This window comes from Egretta garzetta, unplaced genomic scaffold, assembly GCF_000687185.1.
Source record: "Egretta garzetta isolate BGI_Z169 unplaced genomic scaffold, ASM68718v1 scaffold107, whole genome shotgun sequence".
Lineage (NCBI taxonomy): Eukaryota > Metazoa > Chordata > Aves > Pelecaniformes > Ardeidae > Egretta > Egretta garzetta.
Window position 1 is genome coordinate 2,410,899 of NW_009260399.1, and position 13,903 is coordinate 2,424,801.

Consider the following 13,903-nt stretch of genomic DNA (forward strand, 5'->3'; position numbering starts at 1 on the left):
GAGCCCCCCTCCTTTCTCTGCCAGTTAGCTCAAGCCAAAAGTCTACATCCCTCTTGCTTGTCTACATTGAGACCATTTTGGACCTCTCTTCAAAGTGGAAAAAGTTTTATCAGATGTCATGGTTTAACCCCAGCTGACAACTGAGCACCACACAACCACTCACTCAGTCCCTCCCAGTGGGATGGGGAAGAGAATTGGAAGAGTAAAAATGAGAAAACCCACAGGCTGAGATAAAGACAGTTTAATGGGTAAAGCAAAAGCCGCACACACAAGTGAAGCAAAACAAGGAACGCATTCCCTGCTTCCCACCGGCAGTCAGGTGCTCAGCCGTCCCCAGGACAGCAGGGCTCTATCATGCATAACCGTGACTTGGGAAGACAAACGCCATTACTCCAAACATCCCCCTCTTCCTTATTCTTCCCCCAGCTTTACATGCTGAGCATGACATCATATGGTGTGGGATATCCCTTTGGGCAGTTGGGGTCAGCTGACCCAGCCATGTCCCCTCCCAGCTTCTGGTCCCCCCCCAGCCTCCTGGCTGGTGGGACACTGTGTGCAGCACAAATCCAAAACACAGCCCCATACCAGCTACTATGAAGAAAATTATCCCAGCCAAAACCAGCAGAACAGAGCACCAAATTTTGCTCCATTGTTTCAGATGCTTCAGGTCACCACCAGGATTACATGATTGCAAGCCAATGTAAAATTTAATTAAATGGCTTGGAGAAAGTCACTAGAACATCGTTGCCTTTTGCCCGTGTTCTGGTTTCAACATCCTTTGGTCCTGTGCACACTTCAGAGTACTGTGTTTCTTTCTTTTCATTGCTGCCTGAAAGCAACAAAAGAATAAACTTTCCCTGAAGATAATGAAGGGCCACTTGGGACAAAAAGAAAGATAAAATCAATTTTGTGTGATGTTAATTCCCAGCGGATTTGCTGATATGCAGCATATGAAAATGTGCTAGGTGGAATCACACTCTGGTAACTCAGGGACCATAGCACCATGGGCTCAGATGAGGCCAAGAGTTCAAAAGCCAGTTGCCACAAAGCCAACATAACAAACCTCATGGTTCTAGTTGTTCCATTTCTAAAATTTGTGGAGTAGTTTCTGGTCTGAGAACATTTTTCTCTGAAAGTTCACTGGGCAGTTCATAATAATACCACATACTTGCATAAAACCCTCTTGGACCAAGACATCAAAGGTGTAACAAGCAGAACAGGAAGAGTTCAAGAGTTCAGTAACGCAGGGGGACCTCTCCCCTCCCCACAGTAGACACAGAGTGTTTATAACGGGATCCTGCTGCCTGACTTTCCCGTCCTTTTTTTTGGGCATCTTCACCACGTGTAGAGACTTGCAAGCAGGGGTCTCCTCAGCCACCCAACAGCTCTGCATTGGGTGATATGCACAGCAGGAGCTAGGACTAGCTTATTACTAAGCTGAGCACTAAAATGCCTGCTCCTCTATGGGCAGTCAAGGAGTCTGTGTTGGCCGGGTGGTTGGCAGTGAGGTGAGGGCTGTGGATCTCCGTTGCCTGTTCAACATGCTCAGCTGGTGAATACTGTTTTCTGAGATGTCAAAGTTTTCTCAGGGTTTTATGCCATTTCATGTGATTATTTCTCACTTGAGTTGCTATTATTATCTCAAAAAAATCCTATCTTTCTTATTTTATTTTTTTTCCATTCTTTTCCTATGTGGCTTAGCTTATGTACTCTCTCACAACCCAGTGACATTTTTCCAACAGAGCTGAGCAAAGGCCACGCAGTTCTGCTCCACAGAAATGGGCCTTGGGGCTCAGCTGTATTTGACTTGGTCTGGGCTGCGGGTGACAACATGCTTCTGCTGCTTTCAGAGTCACATCTTCTCTCTGAGCAGTAACAGATGCTTATTGAGATATCTGCAACAGCCTGATTGTCCTGGTACATTTTTACATTAAAATGCAATATACTAAATTCTTTATGTACAGAAGGAATAGTTTGTTTTGACCAGGGTTGCAAGTGAAAGACCAACATTCTTTATAACGTGTTGATTTGTTTGAAACAGACACATTTCTGCTAAAATATGTTGTATTATTCCAAGTCTTAAAATACTGGGTGAGTTCTGATTTAAGATATGGCTTAAACTGTTGATATATATGGGGATTTCTCTAGAAGGAATCCTTAGATAATCTGTAGGCTGAGCTGAGTTATGTGGTTGGCTTGAATGAACTCCCAGACACCCCATGGGAGCTGTGAAAGATGTAAAGCCCTTAACATATTTCATTTATTCTTAATCCAAGTCCAAAATAAAAGTCTTAATTTACATAGTTTTTCAATTAAATTAATTTTATAGGTTCTGCAATACAACACAGCTGGAAGTGGCACTTTTAGTGCATTCTATGGACAACTAATCAGTATGGCTTGTGGCAAAATGGTCCAGCACAGAACTGTCCTTACTGAAAGAGAAATAATCTAGAGATCACGATGAAGGCCCCATTTGTGCTGTCTGGGAATTACAGCAACCTCTGCCTGTCTCAGTTTGCGAGGATTCTGCCTAGCTGAGCTGGAGGTGAATAGCGATGTGACCCGTTCATGACATTATTAACTGCCCCAGCTCTTACTCACATAATCTAAAATCCCAGGTTTAGAAACTGGGAATATCTCTCATCATATTTTCATTCCTGTAAAACATCTGAAGAAATAAGTGAATGTAAACACACACACGTATAAAATTAACATGCTTTTGTTGCTAAGGTAACAAATTTCAGATCTTGTATGTGGGAACACTGCTCCACATGTAGCACTTAATTCACAAGTATTAGACAAGTTGTTTTATGCAGCCATTTAGTGACATGAACAGTATATGGGGTTAAGATGAGTGAGTGGTTTAGCAGGAAATTCATATTCAACACAAAGACACTGATGGCTCTGTGACAGCTGGAATTTAGAGGGAATCATATTCATGAGTAGTGCTCTGTACTAAGGAGGCAAAACGATAGCAGAAAAGACAGCCTCCCTTTATTTGCTCCTCTCTTTTGCCCAGGTTCTCTCACCTTTGACTGTCGTCCAATCACTTGTCAGGGCTTTATCAGAAGAATAAAAAAGTATTTAGCAGTGTTGAGTTTTAACAAACAAACAGCACACTTCATTAAATGTGATGCCTTGGCCGGGAGAATGGACTTGAGGAAGATGTTTTGATGTTCTCAAAGCAACTGTGCAGAGAAAAGGGTCTGGCATTTCCAGGTGTTGCTTTCTTTAAAAGCAGAATTCATATGTCACTCTATGTATTTTTATACTCTAATTGGACAGAAGTTTACAAAGACTAAATTTCACAACATTTGGGAAAAAGAAGGATGAGAAAGAGAATACAGCAATGGCTTTAATGAGTTAGACCAAAGCAAAAAGTGCAGATGTGCCTCTGATCAGAGGATGAAGGATTGGCTGGGGATAGTTAACGTGTTTTCTGGAAGTAGACAAGTCTAATGTACCTCTCTGTCAGGTATATTTTATCTTTTCTTTTTTACAGCTCGGGTGCAGAGATTTAGTGCTTTGTCTCCAGATTCAGAAAGAAACTCTTTGTCAGATTGGTGAGTAAGGGGATGGGGATGGAGGGAGGATACTCCATGATATCAGTTCAATGATGCCTTGCCAAAACATCAGCTGCTGCTTCCTCTAATGTATATAATGGTTTAAAGTCACCCTTAGGTTACACGTGCTTACTCAGTTCCCCTGTTGATGAAATCTTCCAGGTGAAGATTACAGCAGCACAATGAAATGCTTCTATTTATTCATAGATGGAGGACAAAAGGTCCTGAAAAGTGGATGGCACCATCTGGGCAAGGCAAGTTGCTTGAACAGTCTCTGTGTTGCTACACCCCAGCTGATGACTGGTAGAAATACCGTCTGTTTATTCATTGCACTTTGAACTATAGTGAATCTCTGACTCCAGATCAAACCCTTCCCTGAATCATTGCAATTTACCTGAGCCTTTCCTTCCACAAAATGATCTGGTCTTTATCAAGTAAAGCCATTATTTTCATTATTGCTTTCATAACTGAAAGTTTTATGATTTCTATATCTTAAGTTAACAAACACAACAATTACAAAAACCTGACAGGCAGGAGGAGAGGTTGTGGAGAAGAGCCCTTGAGGAGGAGCCCATTTTAATGGTCTCCTTTTTGGTAGATGTGCACTATTGTCTGTTGCTACTCAGCAGACATCAATGTTAGATAAATGCTGTACATTCAGCCTGATGAGATTTTGAAGCTCAGACTCTGTCTGTCTCTGTCTATGAACATTTCTTCCCTGCTATTCTCCTTAGCATAGTAGGTTTTGCTTCTTAGGTTGCAGTAAAAGCCTGGAACTAGCATTGCACAGAAACTTAGCTTTAGGATCCAGGAAAAGCAGAGCAGCTCAAACTGCTTACTGCTTGTTAATTGGCAATCTTGAAATGGCGGTAGGTAGAGCTTGGCTCAGATGTGGTGCAACTGTGGAGAATAAATGAAGTATGAATAGAAGGTAGGGCCTGGTTTTGATCAGATTTGTACTTCTGTAAGTCCAGCATATTTCCTCTCCTTTGGCTGGCAGAAGACTAAAACCTGCCTGGCACAGTGTTCTTTAATCTGGTATGCAAACCAGGTAATTGAAGATTTTCTTGACAGAAACAGTGGCCAGACTTCCTATTTGCATGCTGAGGTTATTTTTTCAAACACTTTTCTGAATATAACTATTTATCAAAATGAAGAATATTGCAAATAAGGGACTAATGAAGATGGGCACTGGTGAGGCACCTAAAGAGTATGACTTTTTTAGATGATATAAGATGGATTAATGGACAAGAAGTATTTGGAGAAATTGGAAAAATTGTTAGAAGGCTACATTTCCTGCTAGTAGCAATATCACTGAAGACAGGCAAAAAAATTCTGAAGAAAAAAGGGCATTCTGGCTTTTCCTTCAAGGATATCCAGGTCACCTATGTTAGAAATGTCAACCTTAAATAACTGTGAATTCTTAGAATGTACATTCTTGTAACACGATTTGACGATGCTGTGGTCTACGAAAATCAAATCCTTTCATATACCAGTATATAAAAGAGATATTGGTGTACATTGTGAGGGGGAAAATTTTGAGGAAAACACATCCAGCTTTTTCTTTTACAGATAACTTCTAAAACACTCATTCCATCTCAGTTTCCTCTTTACATTTACTAATTAGTGCTCAACACACTTAAATAAAGTCTCCTAATTGGGCATTCACTGTATACCAAGGGTCCAGGGATGATTCACCCTGTGAGACCAGCTGGGGGTAGTAAGGCTGGCAGAGATTTTCAAGAGCCAGTCTTTGTGGGGGAAGTTTAAAGCCAAATTCTCTACTTCTGTATCTCTGATTATATCACTGGGGCTGTCAATACGTGTCTGTATACTCTGCTTGGGAACCTACATAGAAATTAGCTGGGATTTTTGTATTACTGGAATAAATCTATTAGGCTTCTTCCTATTAAATATGACTATCATGCTTAATCCCTCTCAGGAGGTCAAGGATAAAATGGTTCATTCATTTTAAAGGCCTATTTGTTAAGGCTAGTTGGGTAGAGGAGTTCAGTATCATCACTTCAGAAGAGGTTTGGACAAATATATCAGGCAAAGCTGTCTTGATTGCGTCTTCTTGTTCTATGGTCAAGCATAATGTCTAGTAAAGTGGGGAGGCAAACTGATACCTTCAACAAGATAGCGAATCTTTCCTGTTACCCCCGCATCGGTATTGTACATCTCTCTCCCACTTACACATTTCTCTTCCACTTTGGCCAGATAAGAGCGTGACACTGTGGAAAACATTCACCAGATCTGGATCAGTAGATATGTACCATGCTTTGGACTCACATTGTACTTCCCAGACATACGAATTTGATTTGGATAGTCTGGGAATCAGAGAGTTTTTAATTTGTTAATAATCTGAGTCCAGCACAGTTCATGAAAGCCTGGGTGTGCTCAGCTCAGCCTGGGCTCACACGCAGCCGCAGTGGTGTCCTCCACTGTGGGACTCATCATACGAGCTTCCTGCTCCTTCCACCATGAACCAGTAAGGAGCAGGAGCACAAAGAGGACATAGCCTTCTAATAAACCTGGCAAGAGCTTCCCTCACTGAAAACTTAAGGAATGAAGGGAGAAAATCTGACATTATCTTCATTTGGGGCCTGGAAGATTCAGCAAGTTCATGACTCCCACTTTCCTGATTTTGATTGATACATTATCATACCAAATTTGTGTAGCAGAGAGTGTACTTTTGTGCTGGAGAGCATGCCAGTGTCTAAAGCCTGGTAGCCACTTAACAGTTTTTACAAAAAGTAAGGATTTATCTATGGACATGTTCTCAGAGGTTTGAACACCCATTTAGCAAGTGGGGTTCTCAGATGCTGAATCCCTTCTGTAAAGAGAATATGAATTGTGTGAGAAATCCTTCACTGGGAAGATTGTGAAGAGCCTGTCAGCTTGTTAGCTGAACCACCCAAAGCAAGAGATTCCCTTAAACCTGATCTAAATCTTCAGAAACTTATTTCATTTTGATACTGTATGCCTGTATCTTTATAATCCTTTTTGTCTTGCATTGTCTTGTTTTGAATCTGGGAAGCGGCTTTTTTCATAACATATCTTGAATTAAAGATGATTTAAGGTAACAGCTCACCTACAACAGGCTTTATGCTCCCTAAAACCTCGAGACTGGGTAATACTAGCAAGGGCTTAGATCCCCAGATCATTGCACATATCCGAAATATGTGATTCTGTGTAAGTAGCAGGTCTCCGAGAGTCCTCCGATGTCACTATTAGTCAGGGGGGGTCTTTGATGGGCAATAAAGCCGTGGGGCCTGAATCAGCTGCTGTTTCTTGTGCTCCCTTTCAGCAATGGTAGGGCCTGTTCACTGTGGTCTTGAGCTGCAGGTGTTGGGAGCCCTGGGCTGCAGCTGGACTTTGCATGGATGATCCTGCCCTTTGCCGGTGGCGCCAGCAGGTCCCCTCCACCAACCATGGGTGAATTGTGTCTGCTGGCCCTGACAAATCCTTGTATGCAGGACAGCCATCACCATCACAGAGAGACTGCATGCATAAATGTTTCAAAAGATGAAACTCCTATATATTTCTGCTTTTGAGGAGAGGGAGGGATTTCCCAGACAAGGGAGGACTTGAGAAACTATCTCTATAGAATTTATGTTAGTGTTATTATCATCTGAATTTCTGTCATTGTTTAACATGAAAAAAGCAAATTGAGCCATGGAAGGATGGAGGAGAGGGGGTTTAAAAACAGTACCAGGAAGGAAAATATTTCCCTTTCTGTTCGTAGCAAGTCTGTCTAACGAATCTCTTTCCCAAGCAACTTTACATAAAGTGAGCGGCACGTGCTACCAATGGCTCAGCAAGGCGCTTCTGCAGCTGTTGGTATTTAGTATGCAGCTGCTTGATTTTATATTTTCCAGCAGCCTGCTTATTCAGAGAGAATCTTTTGCTGTAGAAAGAGATATGGGAAGCCATTAGCTGGCTTTTATTCTTCGGCGCACAAACCAGAGTACAATGAGTCAGCTGGGATTGTAGTGTTAGTGTTTATGTATGTTACAGCCCTAGTGTGAAATCAGTTCTAATGGTTAGATATTACATGCTTAATCTCCCGTTTTAAAAAGATAAAATGTAAAGCAATTTTTCTTTTAGGCTTATATTCTAAAGCTACAGTCATACCCATGACTTCCCAGAAGAGAGGATCAGTTATCAGCAACAGGAGTTCTCTGAAGCTTTGCTGTTCGCTTGCATGTTCATATCCCAAATAGATATATAGAGATAGAGATAGAGATAGAGATAGAGATAGAGATAGAGATAGAGATAGAGATAGAGATAGAGATAGAGATAGAGTTCGGCGCACAAACCAGAGTACAATGAGTCAGCTGGGATTGTAGTGTTAGTGTTTATGTATGTTACAGCCCTAGTGTGAAATCAGTTCTAATGGTTAGATATTACATGCTTAATCTCCCGTTTTAAAAAGATAAAATGTAAAGCAATTTTTCTTTTAGGTTTATATTCTAAAGCTACAGTCATACCCGTGACTTCCCAGAAGAGAGGATTAGTTATCAGCAACAGGAGTTCTCTGAAGCTTTGCTGTTCGCTTGCATGTTCATATTCCAAATAGATATATAGAGATAGAGATAGAGATAGAGATAGAGATAGAGATAGAGATAGAGATAGAGATAGAGATAGACATATACTGCAGGGTTTCGAGTGTGGGGGACTGCCTTGCCTTTGTAGTACCTATAGGCATGCTTCTACTTTGTCTTTCATGGATTTCATAGGGGGTGAGTCCATCCTAATCAGATTTCCTTCAGCTGTACAAATTAAAATGCATTAAAATGCAATGGTACTGAGGGATAAGGACGGTGGACAGCATGCCATTCTGCTAAGTCCTCTTTTTTAATTTGAGTGCTTGTCTGTGACTGTAACCCTGGGCAATGCCTTCCCATTCCTACTTGATAACTCCATCCCAGAGTTATCAAGTAAATGGGAAATTTAGGACCGTTTTATTAGAGGTAGCATGATGCCAACTTGCCTGTATGGTGCTTGTGTGATTAAACATGCAGGTGGCCATCTGGCAGGTACCATAAATCTAGGCAACCTCCCTAAAGCACTCTTCAGTCTGGATGATGTGTTGCTGGATTTACCCTCATGCAGTCATAGCATAATTTAAAAGAAACAGTCAACCAGGCAGTTGTTATATAGGGACTGCTGTGCCTCAGGGTGCTTTGGGGTTTCACAGAAGCAACTCCACAGAACATGTCACCAAGTTTGTGATTTCTGGACAAAAGTCTCAGTGTGCCTCTGATGTCCAGTGTTTGTGATGAGAGGCACTGGGCTTCAGGAAGCACATGTGGATCAGATGAAAGTCAGGAGAGGGAAGAGACGTACGGTTTGGATAAGGATCGGTTGTCACTATCAGTTCCCTACTCATCTTCTGGTCACATGAAATCTGTCCCCTAAAGAATCATCTTTCTGGAGAGATGAAATGAGCAGAAACTGTGGTAGCTGGCACCTAAAGGAGTGTCGGTAAAAGTTGACTGCAGAAATGCATTGAAAAAGAACAAATTGTCAAAACCAAAATGCAATGCATTAACCCCATCTGAACAAGGCAGTTACTCATGGAGTGGAGAAGCCAGAACTATTTGAGGTAGAAGAAAGGAGTTCGTGCGTAAAATGGGATCAAGTAAATCAGAGCTTTGGGAGGAAGATGCGTAACTTAATGCATTCATCTGTCTACGGCTGCTCAGAAAGGAAATGCATGTGAAGTAACGAGTCTGGTGAAATGTCCATCCTCATTGTATTCAGGGTTGCAAGGACCAAAATAGTCTGAAATTCAACGCTTTTTGCCTCTTCTTTTAAAGAACTCAGTGAGCCTTTGATACTCCTCTGCCTGTGCTCAGAAAGGACAAATTTTATATCATCATCATTTCTATGATAGAAATAAACAGTCCGTTTACGCAAAGAGGAAACCATCCTTTGACATGAAGTTCAATGCCTTGAGAAGAATATCTGCAAGAGGGAAGACCCAAATCTAAGTCTTTCTCTTCCCTACCTGAGTACTCCAAGCCTGGATCCTGAGCAAATTCATCCACTTTCTCAAGGGGAAGATTAGAATGTAGAGGAGATATTTTGATTTTTCAGTTTATCAGTTGTTACCTCAACTGAAATTGAAAACAGCTGTGGGGATAACTTTAGATGTCTGAACTTTCATATCTGCAATTTTTATGTAAGCCTAGCATTTTTTTTGGTAGCTAACTAATGAAAGAAAAGCACATAAATGCTGTGTAGTGCTTATATTCTCTAATGCTTTGGTGACCAAAAGAATGAAGAAATCAATAAATATCAGCCTGTCCTGTGGCAAAAGAGAATGGTGATGGCCGCCTTAGAGTTTTATTCAGTTTACTATCTGTGCTTTATAGTATGATGCAGTGGTATCGAGTACTGCTTTACGCACTGTGATGTCGTAATTTTGCTTTGTCAACACAGAGAAAGGCTTAGGCGAATACCCAGTACAATACCTGATAGGCTCTGCATAGTTCAAAAACCACAGTTAGAACAACACATTGTGAAGATAGATAACTGATATTCGATGTAATTATATGATATGTTCTCTTGAACAATCATAATTAAGGTGCAACGGATAACAGTGGAAAAAGAAGACTAGAGATTATGTGAAGTGGGCAATTTGGCTGTATGAAAGGCTGCTCCAATGTTAAAAATAGCAAGTTACTATTAGAAGCAGAGAAAAGAGAGCTAAACAAGATGAACCCAATTAGACGAACAAGGAACACAATACAATATTGAAATTACAAATTAATGATAGGCTAGAGGCAAAAGAATACCTGTTAGCACATGGAGAAAGGAGCTAAAATCTGTGATGTCTAAAAAAAATAGCCAAACCATTATACAGTCTTACTTACAAAGCCATCTAAAGGTCTACTGCTGTGTAATAGGGCAGGAGGCTCAACCTCCACCTGTGTGTGGGACCCCTAAGAGAGCCACACACTTCGTATTCACGGGGACAGTTTGAGTGGTTTCAGCAATACTTGAGCATGCAGCCAACAGGCTCTACCTTGATGAGGAACATTGAATACAATTTTCAGCCTAATAGATCATGGCCAGTTATAGGGCAGCAAAGGAGGGACAGGGGGAGAAGAGCAAGGATGTGTAATACAGCTGCTGGGAGTATACAAAGCAGACATCACTGGCAGCTGCTAATTACATTTTGCCAGTTTTCACTACAAAGCCCGTAACTTCTCCCATTTTTAGATGATTGTTAAGGGGCTGATGGGCCTGAAGGTATTTTGATGAAGAAATAGAAGAAGGGAGGAGAGGAACAGAGGGGAGCAAAGGCAGCTAGCACGTAGAAAGTTGATTGCTGTGGCATGTGTTAATGCTGTGCCAGAGAGGTTGTGCTGGTTAAGGTGTGACAGGTCTTGCCAAGCAGTGGGGCTGAAGCAGGATCTGTAGGTACCCATGGGCAGGAAGGAGTGGAGATGGGACATACAGGAAACATTAAAGCAGAGGTGGTTTCCTGAGTACCCGGGAAAGAGAAAGTTAAGTTTGATGTGGGACTCTTGGTCTTTCTATAGTGGGAAGTAGTTCCTGCTCTCCTGAAGGATGCTGCAGCTTGTTTAGTCTCCCTGGTGAGAACTTGTGCCATTGTAGGTCAAAAGTGCCAAGGTCTTTCTTTTAAGGCTCTAACTCGGGGAAAGAAAATGATTATCAAAATGTCTGAATTTTCTGTGGCAGTCTATCTCCTCTGAAGAACTACTGGTGACGGGGTTTGTGTGCTGGGATTGCTGCTTGTAACACAGAAAAGGTGGCACCACCTCTCATTTGTAACATGGCCATAATAAGGAGAAAAAAGCTCAGTTGATCAAGAGAAATACAGGAAAAAAAAACCACCCTCACACAGTTTTATATTCTGGCTGTGCTCTCCTCCCCATTACTTGGATTTCTACTCATCTTCTCTTTCATCAGCTCTGCTCATAGGGCAGGAACTGTGTACTTAGCCTGGTTTCCTAAGGAAATGAGATCTCTGTGTGTGGATATAACTGTCCCTCTAATAATTTTTAGAACTGATGGTGAATATTAGTTGAATATAATAAAACGGTATAATCTAAATTCCTACAATTTTAATGAAATTTAATATCCGGAGAGAGACCTTCCTATTATCCTAGCTGAAGAGAGCAAACTCATCCTTTATTAAAAAATTCGTATTTGCATGCTTGCATTTCTTCTCAGAAAAGAGGCAGAAAAAAATGGCCAACTACTTTTTATCTGAACAAGAGAAGAGTGCAAAACATCATAAAGGAAAATTTGGGAAATTGCTTTGTTCTTTAAAGGAACTAGCTGTAATTCACAAGGACAGCATGTTTTCCCCAGAAAGCCTAGAAAAATAACAGCATCATATATGAGGCAGCTGTATCGTGAATTGAGAGAACTTATTAGTGCCAGAATTTTCAGACTGACTGAGAACTGATGCTCGTACCTAGCCTGAACTGGATTACATTGTGCAGACTGCGCTTTGGAGTAAATAAAAGCAAAGGAAGAGATTGACGTGCTGTGGGAGAATTAGAGTAACAGAACAAGAATCTCTAAGGATGAAAAGAGCTGAGGAGAACGTACTAAATCACCTTACATTCAAGCACAAGTAACCCTCAGAATTTGTTCAGAGTAGCCAGATGTATACACATGACGTGGAGAGCCACCCTGGAAGGACTGCATGCTATAAAAGCAAAACAGAGAGTGCATTAACTCCCCAGGCCTCACAGAAGAAAAGGAAGATGCTACGGCATAACACACCAGCAGCATATTATCCCTCAAAGGGTCGTCTGCTCGCCCAGAGAAGCGTGGGCTTGGACCGTGTGGAGCGTGCACCTGGGCAGCACGATATGCTGATAGGTGTCGACAAAGACATCAGTGACTCTGTGAAGGGGTTTTTAGAAGCTGTCACACGTGTGCACTGCCAGCAAGCCAGCATTGAATGGTAGTACTGTTTAGAAGTGTTATCACAAGGTGATGATGCCTAGTTGTGCAGTGTTTCAGGGTTTGGAGTGATGCTTAGCTGTGTTGCACTCAGATTGAGGTGTTGAAGGAATCCAAAGTCATCAGAGAAATTCTCTGGTTTATGCATTTTTAAAAGTTTTCACTTGTTAAACATGTCCAGTGCTTCTGATAAATGTGGGAAACTGTGCCAAACTATGAAGATCTCTGTTTACTGTTGTATGAGCATGAGGGCAAATGAGCCTTACCTTGTAAATGTGAAGGCAAGAGGAGGATTGCAACTCATCATGGCAACAACAGACAGTCCAAAATGAAAGACTATCCCACCTCAGGGCTAAAGGCAACTGACCTCTATCTCCTGCCTTCTGACCATCTCTGTCACAACTTTGGCAATACTGATGATGAGGCAAAAAAGAGCTAGACTTGGTAACAGCGATCCTGCTGTATGCAAAGTCTGACAACCATTCCTTTGCCTTTGGAGCACTGACTCTAATCCAGCTGACATGGTTGAGGTTGCAGGCACCTGGTTCAGTGCATCTCTATCACAACACTGCCACTACATTTTGTTGTCGTTCTCAGTTTAGAGCCAACAATACATGCCTCACACATGATTACTTGTCACATCAGAAGAATTTACCTCTCCAAATTTAGCTCCATCATCATTCATAGCCTCTCTAAGGACAGCCAGCCTCCCACCCAGACTGCCTCAAGCTGACAAGTGTCTCCTCAGTTGCTCATCCTTCAGATATATTTGGTAAATTAGACAGCAGGCTTTTGGGTGGCATGTTTCTGAGGTCTGCAAGCAGAATTGTCTCGATGGGAAGGAAACTGGTTAATGGTTGAATAGCATATGCTGCAGCTTTGGGGCTTGACTTATTGATATCTGCTCAGAACCACTTAATAATCACACCTCCTGGTGCGGGGGAGAAATACTTTCGCCTTTGTTACTTAGGAACTGCTGATGGTACTCTTCATCTTGCAAGAAATGCCTCCAGTAACACCACAGAGGGGAGAAGTGACCTGTGGTATTTGCTGCTCAGACCCACTCTTTGCTTTACCTGGGCTCAGTTGCATGGTGGCACCAAAGGTAAGCTGGGGTGTATTCACCCATCTGGTATCCCATTTTTAAAAAAACGTGGGTTTAGTAGATGAGTGTGTGAAAGCTAGCATATTTAGATTGCAAGAGAAAATATTAATTCAGTTGGAGAAAACAGGGAATATGTCAAGAATTATGAACTGGACAAAGAGCTAAGGGAAGCTAAGGTTAGCTAAGCTAAACAAGGGAAGTACTGCTTTTGAGGATTGTTTTACAATCCCATTCATTTCCGTTGGAAGGTGGAATTAATGGTGGCTGTTTCACAGCCTTG